The sequence below is a fragment of the Lepidochelys olivacea genome (assembly GCF_965140295.1).
Source record: "Lepidochelys olivacea isolate rLepOli2 genome assembly, chromosome: 14".
Lineage (NCBI taxonomy): Eukaryota > Metazoa > Chordata > Testudines > Cheloniidae > Lepidochelys > Lepidochelys olivacea.
Window position 1 is genome coordinate 38,914,553 of NC_140424.1, and position 17,249 is coordinate 38,931,801.

Here is a 17,249-nt window from a genome sequence, read left to right on the forward strand (position 1 = left end):
ATAAGGGCCAGGGCAGAAGCCACAGGGTTGGAGAAGACCCTCCCTTGATTCCCTGCTCACCCTCAGCAGCGAGATATCTTTCATAATGAACACAGGCTGTGGAAAATGTGAGGACAGTAATGATTGTAATGCTGCCCGCCCTACAGTGCTGGCTCTCCCCAAGAGCCACGTGTCCAGTGCACATTAGTGTCCTGGAACATTGAATTCCCCTGTGGTTACTCACCATTTTAGGGGTCTTGTGGCTCATGTGTACTTGCCTGGGATCAGCCAGTTAGGGATAGGTATTTGAATAGAAGTTGTGTTTTAAAACACTGATTCAGTGCTCTGTGTGTTGCAAACAATAGTGCATCTGTACAATGTTGCATTTTGGCTTCACAGATCTGACCTTGAGAGCCCAGCCTCCCTCTTTGTTATCACCAGCTCAATGGCTGCACAGGGTTAGAAAGTGGCCACGAAAAACTAGAGAGGACTTTCCCCATGAAGTTATGCAGCACTCCGCGGTCAAAAAACAAGAATTGAAGGAGTGGCGGGACAGCAAGTGCCCCCCTCTCCCAACACTGCCAATGCACTCTTATCAACATCCTGGCTCCAGTCCTACCCACTGCATTCCGTACCTGCCTCCTCACAGTCCACCCTGAGGACACCCAGTACCCACTGCACTTAACACCCATTACTCTGCAGTTTAGCTCTGCTGAAGTACAGTACCTGCTGCACTCTACTCCAGTGGACAAGGCTGCATATGATTCCTGGACATACACAAATCTTTAACTGACCCGGGACCCCACCTCCTCCTGGGACCTTCACTTCCCCCATCCCCTACAGTGCTGATAAGGCTTTTGGTTGTCTCTCTCCTCTGATTGCTATTGTTTAATAAAAGAATAGTTTTGGTTTGAAAACAATCTTTATTCTACTAACTGAAAGCAAACATAGCCCTGCAAAGCAACAGGCAATTTTATTAAACCATCACAGTGCATCGTCCACACCAATCCAAATTACCTACTAGCATTACAAGCATTGAACTCTTGAGCATAGCAACAGACATTATTAGCTTTCAGCTTAAAATTGCTATCTCGAGTCATCCCTGATCCTTATGGCTCCATGCTGTGCCCCTCTAATAGCCCTGGTGTCTGGATGTTCAAATTCAGCTGCCAGGCACTGAGCCTCAGTGGTCCAGCCCTAAGTGCAGCTTTCACCCTTCCCTTCACAAATATTATGAAGCATACAGCACACGGCTATAAGCGTAGGAATATTGTCATTGGCTAGGTCCAGTCTCCCATATAGGCAGCGCCAGCGGCCTTTAAATGGCCAAAAGCACTCTCAACAGTCATTCTGCACTTGCTCAGTCTGTTGTTGTACCACTCCTTGCTGCTGTCAAGATTCCCTGTGTATGGCTTCACAAGCCACGGCATAAAGGGGTAGGCAGGCTCTCTCAGGATCACAATGGAGATTTCGACTTCCCCATGGTGATCTTCTGGTCTAGGAAGAAAGTCCCTACTTGCAGCTTCCGGAACAAGCCAGTGTGCTTTTCAGTCTAACCAGGAGAAATGTGAGGATGTCTGGGAATGAGACAATCTCACTCCAAAGGGGAAGCTCAGGGTCAATCTAGACTAGAAAAAGAGATGGAGACACAAAGGAGACACACTAGCTAATCCCAACCACTTTTTCTGCCCTAGATAGACACTCGGAGATTGATATTATCCCTCCCCATTTATTCCCTCTCTGGAAGACACAGTTTTGTCTCAGGTCACCCCGCAAGCTGCTGGCAGAGTTGGGAACAGAGTTTAGATCTCCGGAGTCCCAGGCCAGTGCTCTATCCACTAGGCAACACTGCTTCCCTCTCAGAGGCTGATGCTGCAGTAGCAGAGGTGGGAAATCCAGACTTCCAATGAAAGGCCCTGTGGGAATCAGTCTCTGCTAATGGTGCTGTTTGAATGCAGAGGGGGCAGGGAGAAGGAGCAGAGCGGGAGAGTGATGAGAGGGAGCACCTCTCTACCCCTGTGCTCTCCCTCGCCTCTTATCTCATGATCCCCAAACACTCGATAGCCCCAGCACCCAGCTCCCCATTTCCCAGCTCCACCAGCCTCGACCATTCAATACCCAGTTTCCTCCCCCTAACCCATCACCCTGGTCCCTTAATGTTTGATCCCCCAGAGCCCAGCGCCCTGGGAGATTTGGGGAGGGGAGGAGTTACCAGCTGCCAGGGACACTCACTCTTCATGGAACAGCCCCAGGTAAGTGGGGGAGCCCAGCCCAGGGCTGGTAGAAAATGGGGGATGGGGACAAGTGTCTAGAGTGAAGGCCCAAGTGTCGTTCTCCTCATCTCCATGGCAGGGGGATCCCGGCTGGGAGTGGAAGGGAGAGGGGGGAACTTCAGTCAGGCAGAGGGAGCATCTGAGGAGTTTCTCTCTCTCACTTCCCCGCCCTGTGGCCCATCAGCAACCAGGGCTGCAGGAGGGAGGAGGGGCTTCTCCTCCTCTGCCTGGGGTTTGCTTAGACCAGGAAGAGCCAGAGAGTCACTTACTAGCTGCTGCTCGGCTGCTGCTGGATCCTCACCGCAGTGATGGGCAGCTGGATCCTTGGGAGCCAAATGCCCCTGATGTGTTTGGGAACGAGGAAATGGATTTGTCACCATGGCCAGCCCCAGTCAGGGCCCTGAGAGAATTTCCCTACTGTGTGGAGGAGTCTCTGATGTCCAATGTGGTGTTTGTAGAACTTGGAGCATTTTCCATGCTGAGAACATCTGAGAGGATTTGCGGATGCCTGATACTCCGGGAGCACCAAATGAAGCTTCCCCCACATTCAAGGCCTCTGTGTTGTGTGGCTCACTGAAGTGTGAAGTCAAATTGAATCTTTTCCTTCGATCAAGCTATTCCTAGGGTCTCTCAGCTTTGTGGATTCTCTGATGTTTGGTAAGCTCTGAGCTCTTATTGAAACTTTTCCCACAGTCTAGGCATTTATAACGTCTCTCTCCTGTGTGGATTTTCCCGTGTTTAGTAAGGTATGAGCACAGACTGAAAGTTTTCCCACTCTCCAAGCATTTATGGGTTTTCTCTCCCGTGCGGCTTTTCTGATATTTATTTAGGGCTGATTTCAATTTGAAACTTTTCCCACACTCAGGGCATTTGTAGGGTCTTTCTCCTGTGTGGATTCTCATATGTGTAGAAAGGGCTGATCATGCGATAAAGCCTTTCCCACACTCAAGGCATCCATAGGGTCTCTCTCCTGTGTGGATTCTCTTATGTTCAATAAGGTTTGAGTTCAGAATAAAACTTTTCCCACACTCAAGGCATTTAAAGGGTCTCTCTCCTGTGTGCACTCGCTGGTGTCCAGTAAGTTGTGACTTTTGAATGAAGCCTTTCCCATATCCAAGCATTTATGGGGTTTCTCTCCTGTGTGAGTTTTCTGATGTGTATTAACGGTTGATTTCAAACTTAAACTTTTTCCACATTCAAGGCATTTATAGGATCTTTCACCTGTGTGGATTCTTCCATTTTTAGAATGGGATGAACATTCGATAAAAATTCCCCACACTCGTGGCATTTATAGGGTCTCTCTCCCATGTGGATTCGTCCATGTTGAATAAGGGATGAACTTTTGCTTAAACTTATTCCACACTCAAGGTATTTATAGGGTTTCTCTCCTGTGTGCAGTATTGGGTGCTTAATAAAGTTTAACTTCTCATTTAAGCTTTTCCCACAGTCTAAGCATTTATAGGACTTCTCTCCTGTGTGGGTTCTCCAGTGTGTAATATAGTTTGCACTGAATTGGAATCTTTTCCCACAGTCAAGACATTTCTAGGGTTTCTCTTCATTGTGACTTGACAGCTGGAGAGATGGGGTGAATTAGCATATCCATTACATTTCTGACTCCCTTGTTCCCTTGAATGGCATATGGAGAGGCAAGTCTCTCTCACACTGGAGCTGTGCACTACCCGACCCTCCCAACCTAATACAACTGACCAGGGAAGAACCTGACCAGATTCAGACAGGCAGACCCCATGGCTTCTAATAGGTGAGGAAACAGGAATCCTTTACCCAGCGAGGTCACCGTCTCATAGTTCTCCTGCATGACGTCCCAGTGGAGGGCTCTCTGACCGGAGTCCAGCAGAGCCCCCTGCCCCCGGGTTTAGGTGGGGTTTAGGGGAAGAAGTGGGGCGGGGGAAGGTCCCCGCGCTCCTGCAGCAGGCTCTGTTTTTCAGGAAGTTGACAACCCTAGAGAGCGATTCCAGCCCCGCTCTGCTTGCGCTCTGCTGGGCTCAACCAGCCGGTCTCCTCTGCGCAGCCAGACTCTGCCGCCGCCCAGCCGCCCTGCACCTGCCCGCTTGCAGCCAGCCCAGGGGACACGGGGCGCGGCCCCACAGTTAACCTGGCACAGCCACTTCTGCCCGGATACCGATGACGAACGGCTGCTGCCTGCGTGCTGATTGGAGGCTGGGGCAAAGGGCTAGGAGGACAGGGTGGCCGTGGGTCCTCTGGGCGATCGCACCTGCTCCCCGGCTGGCAGTGAGTAGAGATGGGCTTGGGGGGCCGCTGTAAGACACCGCGCGTCTCGCTCTCAACGCCGGGATGCGCAGCCTGGGCCGCTTCCGCGGCGGGGAAGAGACTGGGGTCCCGGGGGTCCCGCAGGGCCCGCTGCCATAATAGCGGGTGCACCCTAGAAGAGCCCCACTGCCAAGCCCCCCTCCCTGCAGGCCTGGCCTGTGTGGCCCCTGGGAAGGGGCCTGTGCGCACATTTCCGTCCCCCCCCCATACACTCACACGCCCAAAGCTCTTGGTCTTCGGATTTTATTTCGTGTGAGTTTTCCTGGGAGTTTATCCGTGTCACATACAAAAGGGGGTGAAAACCAGTGCCAAATACAGACTTCCCACCTTCTGGGTCAGTATTGGGGTGAGGACTGGGGGGGACGGGGGGAAAGCAACAAAGGGGGAAATCTGAGTATTGAAAGTCAAAGGAGCCTCATACGGTGGGTTATTTCATGATCTGCATTGAGGGGTATAAAGAAAAGGAGGACTTGTGGCACCTTAGAGACTAACCAATTTATTTGAGCATAAGCTTTCCTCAGCTACAGCTCACTTCATCGGATGCATAAAGTGGAAGATACAGTGAGGATGTTTTTATACACACAGATCATGAAAAAATGGGTGATTATCACTAGAAAAGGTTTTCTCTCCCCCCCCCACCCCACTCTCCTGCTGGTAATAGCTTATGTAAAGTGATCACTCTCCTTACAATGTGTATGATAATCAAGGTGGGCCATTTCCAGCACAAATCCAGGTTTTCTCCCCCGCCCCCAACACCCCTCCCCCCCCAAAAAACACTCTCCTGTTGGTAATAGCTTATCTAAAGTGATGATTCTCCTTACAATGTGTATGATAATCAAGGTGGGCCATTTCCAGCACAAATCCAGGGTTTAACAAGAACGTCTGGGGGGGGAGGGGGGGAACAAGGGGAAATAGGTTACCTTGCATAATGACTTAGCCACTCCCAGTCTCTATTCAAGCCTAAGTTAATTGCATTCAAGCCTAAGTTAATTGCAAATGAATTGCAAATTGGATACAATTAACTTAGGCTTGAATAGAGACTGGGAGTGGCTAAGTCATTATGCAAGGTAACCTATTTCCCCTTGTTTCCCCCTCCCCTCAGATGTTCTTGTTAAACCCTGGATTTGTGCTGGAAATGGCCCACCTCGATTATCATACACATTGTAAGGAGAGTCATCACTTTAGATAAGCTATTACCAGCAGGAGAGTGGGGTGGGGGGAGAGAAAACCTTTTGTAGTGATAATCACCCATTTTTTCATGGTTTGTGGGTATAAAAACATCTTCTGTATTTTCCATAGTATGCATCCGATGAAGTGAGCTGTAGCTCACGAAAGCTCATGCTCAAATAAATTGGTTAGTCTCTAAGGTGCCACAAGTCCTCCTTTTCTTTTTGCAAATACAGACTAACATGGCTGTTACTCTGAAACCTGTCATTGAGGGGTATGTACATGTAGGGGTGTGTGTGTGTGTTCAGGACCCGCCTTAGGGGAAATGGCGCCCTGGGCAAACTTGTATTTGGTGCCCCCGGCTCCCTGAGCCCCCAACCCCTGCACTGTGCCCCCTTCACCCCTAACGCCCCTCCTGCACCCACGTGGGGAACCTGATCTGGATGCATGGAGCGGCTGGCATTGCTGCTCACTCCCCCACTCAAACACTGCTTCTCCACGCACCCCTAGGGGGCTGTGAGGCGGGGAGCAAAGAGCGACATCAGGGCTCTCTGCATCCAGGTCACTTTTCCCCATCTGGGCTGTGTCAGCACAGGAAAGCAACAGCTCCTGGTGCCTCACAGCACAGCCCCCGGGGGGGAACGGGGGGGAGAAAGTGACCTGGATGCATGGAGCACTTGGTATTGCTCTCCCACAGCCCCCTAGGGGCACGGAGAAACATATGGAGTGGGGGAAGCAGTATCTGTGCATCACCACTCATGCTCCCCCATGTTCTTCGCTGGGAGAAATCTGGGTGCCAGCCGCGTAGCCAGGTGGAGGGAATGGGGGGAGCCATCCAATAAAGAAGGCACCACCCACTGCGGCGCTCCCTCGCTCACACCGGGTGTCTTCGGCGGCACCGACGGTCCCGCCGCCGGGTGAGTAAAAGCGCCGCAGCGGGAAAATTTCCTCAAGAGGGGAAAGTTTAAAAGGCGCCAAGACATTGACCAGGCACCACTTGTGCTCAGTGGGGGAGCGGCCGCTGCCCCGCTCCCCCCACCCCAGCTACGCTACTGCTGGGCGCCCCCCTCAGTGCTCCCCTGCCAGCTGGGAGCAGTTTCTGACTCTTCTCCGGCAGCCTGCACCTCTGCGCTGCTGCACAGCAGCCCTGGCCCACCTGCGCCCCTGGACAGTCACCCAGGTGGCCCACCCCTAAGGCCGGCCCTGGTTTCCGTGCGCGTGTGTTTGTATCTTCCTCTCCATTGCCGGACGTTAACAGACAGCCTCGCCTTTACACTTAGACTAATTTATTGTTAGCAGAAACACATCGACCCACTGTCACGGGCTGGATTTTCTTGCCCTAATCAGTACTTCTGTGCACCTCAGTGAGCCAAAATTTGGGTGAAAATTGGTAAACACCAAATAACGCCCTACGTGTGGCACACGGGCCACAGACGCCCCAGGTTCCGCTGTAAGCAGTTTGCCCATCCGCCCCTCCCATCCTCAGGGCATTTGGCCATGTGAGGAGCTCTACAGGGGGCAGTTAGCCCCCCCCCCTCCGCCAACTGACTTCCCTAATCAAGCCGCCGACTTTCAGAGGCGCAGGCTGAGAGATCATCCTTCCTGATTCCCCCTCGGCACAGTGCCGTGTGAGTTACTGATGGATCCCAGCTTGTCCCTTGCTCAGGATGGGGTTGAGGGAGGGAAGTCTGCTGGTCCCCACTGGGTGACCCTCTTGTCCCCTGAGCAAGGGAGGAAGCCTCTGGTTAACTCAGCCTCTTCCCTGTTACTTTAGGGCGCCACAGCCTGGATATACTAGTCACAGGAGTCATTGACAAAGAGAGGACCAATCAGTACCTCATGATCGCCAAGCTGGATGATGTTAAGATGGCGTACTACAGCAGCGACACGCGAGAGGTCAGAACCACCCAGGAGTGGGTGGCTCAGGCCGTGGGCTCTGACTATCTCCAGGAAAAGACCCAGAAGTTCTGGAGGTACGAGGAGGGCTCTAAAGGTCAGACCAGATGGTGGATGCAGCTGCACAACCAGACGGGCGGTGAGTGTCTGAGAGGTATTGTTATGAATGGACACAAGAGAGCTGCCCGCTCAGAATCACTCCCATTGGGGGATCGGAGCCTCGCTGCCCACACCAGAGCTGACTGGAAAAAGGAATTTTCTTCCCACAGAAAATTTGGTATTCCCAGAAGTGTTTTCATTCCCGATCGGAAGGAAAAGTCAGAAATGGGAGGTTTCCCTGGGAAGGAAATTTTTCAGAGATTCCATCTTGGGAGAATCCCTGGCAGAGATCTGGGCAGCCGTGGGATCTTCCCTTTCAATTTTCCCAACACAAAACCAATGTTTTCTGGCAAAATTGCAACTTTCTCACAAAAAATTATAATTGTGCAGATACAGCCTTTTCCCAGGCTAAACGTGAAAGGAACCATTAGGAAAGGGATAGAAAATAAAGCCGAAAATACCGTAATGCCTCAATATAAATCAGTTGTATGCCCATGCCTAGAATATTGTGTGCAGCTGTGGTCACCCCAACTCAAAAAGCGTAGAATTGAACTGGAAATGCTTCAGAGAAGAGCAACAAAGATGATCAAGGGTATGGAATGGCTTCCAGGTGACTAAAAAGATTAGGGCTGATGAGTTTAGAAAAGGGATGAGTAAGGGAAGATATGATAGAGGTCTATAAAATCATGACGGGAGAAAGTGAATAGAAAAGAGTTCTTTACCTTTTCCCATAATAAAAAACAGGGGTCACCCGATTAAATTAATAGGTAGCAGGTCTAATGCAAACAAGACTAAGTACTTTTTCACACGACACACAGTCAGCCTGTGGAACTCCTTGCCAGGGGATGTTGTGAAAGCAAAAGTATAACTGGGTTGAAAAAAGAACTAGATGAGTTCCTGGAAGATAGGATCCATCAATGGCTAGTAGCCAGGACGGGCAGGGATGCAACCCTATGCTTGGGGCGACCCTAAGCCTTCAACTATCGGAAGCTGGGAGGGGAAGGCAGGGGTGGATCACTCCAAAGTTGCCTTGTTCTGAAAACTTTCCTTGAATCTCTGGTATTGGCTACAATTGGAGACCTTGGTCTTGCCCAGTATGGCACCTCTTATGTTTAAGGCTACGATTTAGTCATGGGTATTTTTAGTAAAATCGTGGACAGATCACGGGCAGTAAACAAAAATTCATGGCCCGTGACTTGTCCATGACTTACACTATAAATACCCCTGACTAAATCTTGGGGCGGAGGGGTGCTGCTGGTGCGGGGGATGGAGCCAGCAGCACGGGCTGCTGGGGGCCACTGAGCAGCTGCTGCTCCAGCCATTCCCAGGACCGCTGCGGCTGGTCCCGGGGCTGCCCGAGCAGCTGGCTGCAGAGCCACTCCAGCAGCGCCCGGTGTGGCTGTCCCTGGGGCCCCAGACCCAGCTGCTTGGGCGGCCCTGGGGTCAGCCACACTGGCCACTGTAGAAGTCACAGAAGTTGCGGAAAGTCACGGATTCCATGACTTTCCGTGGCAGACACGGAGCCCTATGCTCACTATTGGAGAGACGCCAGGAGCTGAGTAACTGTCCGGCAGGATTCCAACACTTCAGTCCTTCTCATGGTTCTGCTCTGAACCCTCCTGCTTCTCGGCATCCTCTGGAACTGGTCGCTCGCTCAGCACCGGTCAGAGATGGGTGTCACTGACCCCACCCCACCCTATGTACACGTTTCCCAGATCTCAGTGCCCGGTCTGAGCTCTCTCCCTCCCCCGCCTCCAGGGTTTCACACCGAGCAGGTTCCCGTGGGCTGCGCTCTGAGCGGCCAGGCCCTCGTGGACCCCCGAGGTTCCAGTATGCCTACGATGGGAGGGACTTCATCAGCTTTGACGACCAGACGGGGACGTGGGTCGCGGCCGAGCAGCCGGCCTTCCCTCAGAAGCAGAGCTGGGAGACGGGCAAGACGTGGACTCAGTACGTCCGGTGGTACCTGAAACAAAAGTGTCTGGACACCCTGCAGAGCCCGGTGCAGCAGGGGAGTGGGGTCCTGCGGCAGCAGGGTGAGTGAGCCTGCAAGGAGCTAGCATGGGGTGCGGGAGGGGCACAGTCACACCAATGGGACTTAGGTACAGAGGTGCCGACTTCCCAATTCTCCAGGGGATGCTCGACCCCCACTCTGCCCCAGGCCCTCGCCCCACTCCACCGCTTCCTGCCCCACCTCTTCCCACACCCGCTCCGCCCCCCACTCCAATCCCTCTGCTTCTCCCCACCCTGTTCCGCCCCCTTCCCCCTCGTGCGCCGCCCCCTCCCCCTCCCCCTGTGAGCCTCCTCCATGACACAGAACAGCTGACCGTGGCGGGCCGAGACGGCGTTGCGGGGGAGGGGAGGCGCTGATCGGGAGGGCTGCTGGTGGGTGCTGAGCACCCACCATGTTTTTTCCTGTCGGTGCTCCAGCCCCGGAGCACCCACGGAGCCGACGCCTATGCTTGGGTATCTCCGGAAAGGGTGGTGTGGCTGGGCAGAGGGACTGTGATGAAGCGCGCCTGTGTTCTATTCCAGCTCTGTCCCTGGCCTGCTGGGTCACCCTGGGCCAGTCACAACCCCTCTCTGTGCCTCAGTTTCCTCATCTGTATAATGGGGATAAAGAAGCTGACCATTTTTTGTAAAGTGCCTGGAGATGGAGCAATGGCGAGCTTGCCGAGAACTGCGGGTTGTTCTCAGTTGTTACCAGTGCAGACAGATTATTAGCTGGTGCTAGCAGTTCTGGCTGCCTGGGCGCCTCCATTCTGCAAGCCCTTTCCTATTGGCTTCCAGCTCCCTCCAACGTCTCCTTTTTGGGCTGAACCGTTTCAGCCCTGGGTTGTGAGTTGATTAATTTTGGCAAGTTTGAGCCGGAAAAGGCCCAGCCGTCTGTGCGTGTGAAGGCAGCAGACTGGGAATGGGGCGGGGGATGCATTTTGTCATTCGACAAAGAAAAAACACTTGCCTTGAGCTTCTTTTGCCCAGCGCTAGCACCTCCTCAGTCGAGGGCAGAGGCGTGGAAAGGGCCAGGGACTCGGGGCAGTGTGGCAGCGGGATTGAAGTGCCCGAGGATGCAGAGAGGGGCCTGCTGGGATTTCCAAAGGGAGGCGCCTGACTCCCTGTGAAATCACCGGGGTTAGGCACCGAGGGGGGTTGGAAGTCCAACTGGCCCTTAGCCCCTTAAATCGCACATGCGTGTTTGGAGGGCCCAGTGAAAACCTGCCTGGATGTAGCTGGGTTACAGTGCAGGAGCGTGCGCAGTGAAGGAGACCTGGGCCCAGGCTTCTGCTGGTACCTACCCAGTTCAGCTACACCAATATGAGAAAGGATTAGAACAGAGGGGATTGACACCAGATTAACTAACTCCATTTACAAATCAGTGTAAATGGGTGCAGACCAGGTCTCTCTCACATGTGAATACTACCTGAATTCAAACTGGAACAGGTGCAGAGAAGGGCTACTAGGATGATCTGAGGAATGGAGAGCCTACCTTATGAGAGGAGACTCAAAGAGGTTGGCTTGTTGAGCCTAATCAAGGAGCGTATGATGGGTCCACCTACGATGGTGTGTGGCCCATTGGTGACTGCCAGTAGCAAAAATCCCCAATGACCAGAGACAGGACATTAGATGGGGAGGGCTATGAGTTGCTACAGAGAATTCTTTCCCAGGTATCTGGCTGGTGGGTCTCACCCACATACTCAGGGTCTAATTGATCACCAGATTTGGGGTCAGGAAGGAATTTTCCGCCGGCTCAGACTGGCAGAGACCTTGGGGGGTGGGGTTGTTGCCTTCCTCTGCAGCATGGGGCATGAGACACTGCTGCTTTAAACTAGTGTCAATGGTGAATTCTCTGTAACTTGAAATCTTTAAATCACGATTTGAGGACTCCAGTCGCTCAGGCAGAGGTTAGGGATCTGTTGCAGGAGCAGGTGGGTGAGGTTCTGTGGCCTGCAATGTGCAGGAGGTCCGACTAGATGACCACAATGGTCTCTTCTGGCCTTAGTCTGTCAGACACGCTGAAGGGCCTTTACCTGTTCTGTTACATGGTCCCAGCCCCCGGCGTCTGGCTAACGCCCTGTGTCTCCTCCCAGTGCCCCCCAAGGTCTCAGTTTCCTGCAGAGACGCCCCCGACGGCTCCATCATCCTCTCCTGCCACACCAGGGGTTCTTACCCACGTCCCATCCACATCTCCTGGATGCGGGATGGAAAAGACATCCTGGTGGAGAAAGAGTCCAGCGGGATCCTGCCCAACGCTGACAGCACCTACTACATGCAGTCGTCTCTTGAGATCTCCCTGCAGGAGGAGGACAGGCACCGCTATGCCTGCCGGGTAGAGCACAGCAGCCTGGCAGAGCCTGCGCTTGTCTGGGGTAAGGGTGGGGCGAATGGTGGGGGCACAGCCCTCTTGGAGTTTCAGAGATGGGGTGAGCCCCTGTAGCAGAAGGGTCAATATCCCTGCCCATCATCAGTGTGAACTCTTCTAGTCTGGGGATTTGTGTGACCCACAGAAATGGCCGATCCCTCAGAGAATCTGATTTTCTGGCCATGGTGGCATCCAGTGACGGTGAGTTCCACAGGCTGATGTTATTACAAGTGAAAGGCCCAGCTACTGTGTGGTGTGTATGGCTGGCAGTGCCCGGCAGAGTGCTTGGTCTTGTGCCCCATCCCTGTTCACCTCCTGCCTCGGACTTTCCTCTCCTCTGGAGGCCAGGTCTCTGCATAGGCCCTTGGGGAGAGGTTCAAGGCAAAAGCCTGTGGCTGACCCGGGAGGATGGACCAGTGGATGCTCCCCTCGCTGACCTGAGTCCTTCTCCATCCCACAGCCCCTGGGAAGAAGGGCCCCCTGCCCCTCTGGGTCCTGGCCTCCATCACCCTGGCTGCGCTGGTTCTGGCTGGAGCCATAGGAGCCAGCATTACCCTGTAGAGGAGAAAATCAGCAGGTAACAGCTGCTCCCTGTGAAGCTGGGATGTATGCGGGGGGAGGGCTCGGGAATGGGGTGGCCCAGCCAGCCAAGGATGAATGGGTCCTCCCACCTCCAAGGAGAGGTGGGGCAGCGCTAATCACAGTAGCCTGGTCCTGCTGGGGGCAGAGTGGGCTCTGTTGTTGACTGGGCATCTTATTGTGCGGGGGGTCACTGGGGTAGGGCTGGCCTCGGCGAGGTGCAGTCGGGGTCACGGGGAGCCTTGTGTCTGGGGAAGGGGGAGTCAGGGTCACCATGGGGGAGGGGTTACCCTGCTCCCCTGCACTGATCCTCATTCTCTGCTTGTGTTTCAGGCCCATGGAGACCTAGCTACGCTCTGGCAGCCAGTGAGTAAATCTGGGGTACAGGGCCCAGATGCCCCAGTGCATCATAGTGGGAGGGGAGTAGTGACTGGAGATGAGCACCGATTGCTGTTTACTCTAGGCCTGACAATTCCTGGGCCTGTGGAAATCTGTGGGGCCGCCCCAGCCATCACCCTTCCCCGGCTCCCCTGGAATCTCTGACACACGCGCTGCCTTCGCTCAAAACCCAGGGAACCCCAAAGAGCGGAAACAGCATCCAAAGGTCACCCCCCAGGGCAAAGCTCGGCCAGCGTCCCAGCATGCACTGCGTGCCCCTTAGCATGACTCTGGGGACAGGAGTGCAGGCCTGTACCCGGAGCACCGGGAGATGGTGCGTAGGGTTGTTATGCTCTCTCCTGGAGGCCTGCCCATTGTCAGGACTGGGGGTTTCTGTACAGAGCTTAGTTTGGGGTCCATGAGGGGGCATAGCGGGAGGAAACCCACAGCTGAATTCCCATCCTCCTTCCCTAGCTGGGGTTCCCAACAGGTAAAGCCACCTCTAAACAAGTGTTTTCTCTCTCTGTACCGCAGCAAAAATTGGAGAAGTTTCTGCTTCCAGCTCTTCATCGGGAACAGACATCCAGAGCATGGGAGCCCGGAGCTATGTTCAGAGTGGCCCTGGCCATCCAGTGAGGAATTATGGGATGCCACCTCCATCTGTGAGGCAAATGGGCCCGCTTGAAAAAACTGAATGCAAAAATTGTGGTTTGTAGGAAGAAGACCCTTTGCTCTCATCGAGCTCCAGTCTGAGATGCCACCAGCTTTTCTGACACACAAAAATTTGCTCCAAACTGAGCCACTGAGCCTCCAGATATCAGACGGTGGTTTGTTAGCATCTCTGGGTGGAGCAGGACTTGCAGAAAGATGAGGATCTATCCCTCTCTGGCTGTGGCTGAGGGGATGTGGAATGGGTTTTTCCCTATTTCTTTTCCAGTTCCAACTTTTTGCTGGCTTTTCATTTTTAAGAAATGATTTCTGGGGACTGACACACGACCTCCAATGTCTCAGATACCTACAGACCTGCGGACTGCGTGGATTTTTGGGTAACAAAGCGCGATGATGGGGGTTCCCCTATCACAGTAGTGCTACCTCTCCCTTTCCTCATGCTCCGGTCCAGGGGCAGCGCGTTATGACAGACGGGGGCATTCCTGTCACCATTTGCTACGAGTGTGACATTTCTATTTTAAATTTGGACACAAATAAAGTACCTTTGTGATTGGAAAACGCGTTCTACAGCATTAAACCTCGGGGCAAGTGTAGTAACTTCTTGCTTAACGTTGTAGTTATGTTCCTGAAAAATGCGACTGTAAGCGAAATGATGTTAAGCGAATCCAGTTTCCCCATAAGAATGAATGTAAAGGGTGGGGGGAGGGGAGGTTCCAGGGAAATTATTTTCACCAGACAAAAGACTGTACACACACACACACAAACACAAACACACACTATAAGTTTTAAACAATTTAATACTGTTCACAGCTACGATGGTTGTGAAGCTTGGTTGAGGTGGTGAAGTTAGAGGGTGGAGGAGGAAGGGATATTTCCCAGGGAATGCCTTACTGCTAAATGATGAACTAACACTCGGCTGAGCCCTCAAGGGTTAACACATTGCTGTTAATGTAGCCTCACACTCTACAAGGCAGCACCAATGGAGGGAAGGGAGACAGCATGGCAGACAGAGACACAGGGGGGGTGGGGTGGGTGGGTGGGTGGGTGTGTGTGTGTGTGTGTGTGTGTGTGTGAGAGAGAGAGAGAGAGAGAGAGAGATATGCACTTTGCCCCTTTAAGTACTCTGACCCCACTCTAAGTACATTGCCTTTTTAAGAAGATCGGCAGGTTGAGATGGGAGCTGCAGCCAGGAAGCTCTCTCCATCCTGAGCCCTGTCGTGTCTCCCCCACCACCACACACCCATTCTATGGAGATGGGGTAAGTGGGGTGCAGGGGGCAGAGGGACACCTGGACATTAGTCCCCCTCCCCTCCCTCAGCACAGCAAGCAGGAGGCTCTGGGGAGCAGCTCCAAGGCAGAGGGCAGGAGCAGCATATGGCAGTGGCAGGAGGGACAGCTGAACTGCTGGCAATTGATAGCCTGCTGGGCGGCTGCCACACTGGGAACTTAGGGGAACAGGGAGCTGATAGGGGGGCTGCCGGTCCACCCTGGTTCCAAGCCCCCACCAGCTAGCTGCAACGGGCTGCTCTTCCTGCAAGCAGTGGACAAAGCAGGTGGCTGCCAAAGGACGTTATAAGGGAGCATTGCACAACTTTAAACGAGCATGTTCTCTAATTGATCAGCAAGGTAACAACATAACATTAACAATCTGCTTTACAAGGCTGCTTGCTGGGTCTGGCAGGAAATGAAACTTACCCTGTTACACTGTCTGCAAAAAGCCATGGCTGCAGCCGTGAATCCTTTGAAGAGCCTCGGAGAGGAAGCTACTTGCTCCATCTGTCTGAGGTTTTTTTTTTAAGGATCCCGTGTTTTTAGATTGCGGGCACAGTTTCTGCCAAGCCTGCATCACTGAGTTCTGGGAGTGACCGAATACAGACATCTCCTGCCCTCAGTGCAGCGAGACCTTTCCCCAGAGGACCCTAAGGCGGGACAGACAACTGGGGAACTTTGTAGAAATAGCCAAGCAGCTGAATGTCCCAGCAGCAGCAGCAGGAGATTTGTGCAATGTGCACCAGGAGCCTTTCAAACTCTTCTGTAACCAGGACCAAATGCTCATCTGTGTGATCTGCAGAGAGTCCCAGGCTCACCGCGCTCACAGGGTGGTCCCTATAGAGGAGGCTGCCTGGGAGCATAAGGTAGGCCACAGCTGGGCACGACTTTAAGTGAGGAGTTAGTGTGTATGTAAACCCCAGAATGAAGGTGGTGTTATTTCTTTATTAGTCTCATTCCATTACAGATTAGAACAGTTTAATCTGATCAGGGCTTAAATTCTTATAGAGTATTTCCCAGAGCCCCCCATGCCCTCCTCCAATATGCTATAAAAACTCCAGGGGGGTTGAAAATATTTACCAGCTGAACTTAAGCCCTGAATCTGAAAATCGATCCCCTGTTCGCCTGTCTCCCATTCTCATCCTCAGGGTTGGCTGCGGTGGCCCATGACTCCAACTCCTCCGGTACCCATGGGGCTTGGGGGTGGCACGGCATCACCGCAGAGGACAGCGTGCAGCTCCTTGTCAAAGCAGCATGTCTGTGGAGTTTCTGTTCCCCCAAAATATCCCCCCCAAGCCTTACACCCTTTTCCTGGGGAGGCTTGAGAATAAACAAGATGAGCACTGACCAACCTTGGGTTTTTAGAACCCTAAAAACCCCAATCAGATTTTTTTTAAAAACAACAGAACTTTATTAGAAGAACAAAACAAAGAACTAGTCTTGTAAGATTAGGATGGAAGATAATCTCACAGGCAATTAACTTCAAAACATAAAGAATCCCCCTCTAGGCAAAACCTTAAAGTTACAAAAAAAACCCCCAAAACAGGAATGCACATTCCCTCCAGCACAGAGAATTTCACAAGCCAAAAAAAAAAGAAAATCGAACGCATTTTCTAGCTAAATTACTTACAAACTCTATAGGAGTTGGATTGCTTGCTTCCTTGATCTGTCTCCAGCAGAGGCATCACACAGACAAAAAAGCCTTCTCTCCCCTCAGATTTGAAAGTATCTTCTCCCCTTATTGGTTTTTTTGGTCAGGTGCCAGCCAGGTTACTTAAGCTTTTTACCCCCTTACAGGTAAGGAGGAATTCTAGGCTACCCTTAGCTGTATGGTTATGACAGTCCTTCTCCTCATCTCCATGGCAGGGGGATCCTGGCTGGGAGGGGAAGGGAGAGGGGGGAACTTCAGCCAGGCAGAGGGAGCAGTTGGAGGAGTTTCTCTCTCTCCCTTCCCCCACCTGTGGCCCATCAGCTCAGCAGCCAGGGCTGTAGCAGGGAGGAAGGGCTGATCGGGGCTTCTGCTCCTTTGTCTGTGGTTTGCTTAGGCCAGGCAGAGCCAGAGGGTCACTGACCAGCTGATGCTCGGCTGCTGCTGGATCCTCACCCGAGTGATGGGCAGCTGGATCCTTGGGAGCCAAATGCCCCTGATGTGTGTGGAAATGAGGAAATGGAGGCGTCTCTGATGCCCACTGTGGGTTACTTTCATTTGGAGCATTTTCCACATGGAGAACATCTCAGAGGTTACTTCCCTGTGCAGATTTGCAGATGCCTGATGCTCCGGGAGCAGCACG

The 17,249-nt window shown here is 52.8% G+C and overlaps 1 pseudogene across 1 annotated transcript; it reads left to right on the forward strand.

The window, feature by feature from the left end:
• The first annotated feature begins 4,565 nt into the window (after nucleotides 1-4,565).
• LOC311530996 (class I histocompatibility antigen, F10 alpha chain-like) lies at nucleotides 4,566-13,736 on the forward strand (annotated as a pseudogene). Its single transcript has 7 exons — nucleotides 4,566-4,626; nucleotides 7,483-7,743; nucleotides 9,462-9,739; nucleotides 11,792-12,070; nucleotides 12,524-12,640; nucleotides 12,976-13,008; nucleotides 13,555-13,736. The product of its transcript is annotated as a class I histocompatibility antigen, F10 alpha chain-like (transcript).
• Nucleotides 13,737-17,249: the final 3,513 nt, after the last annotated feature.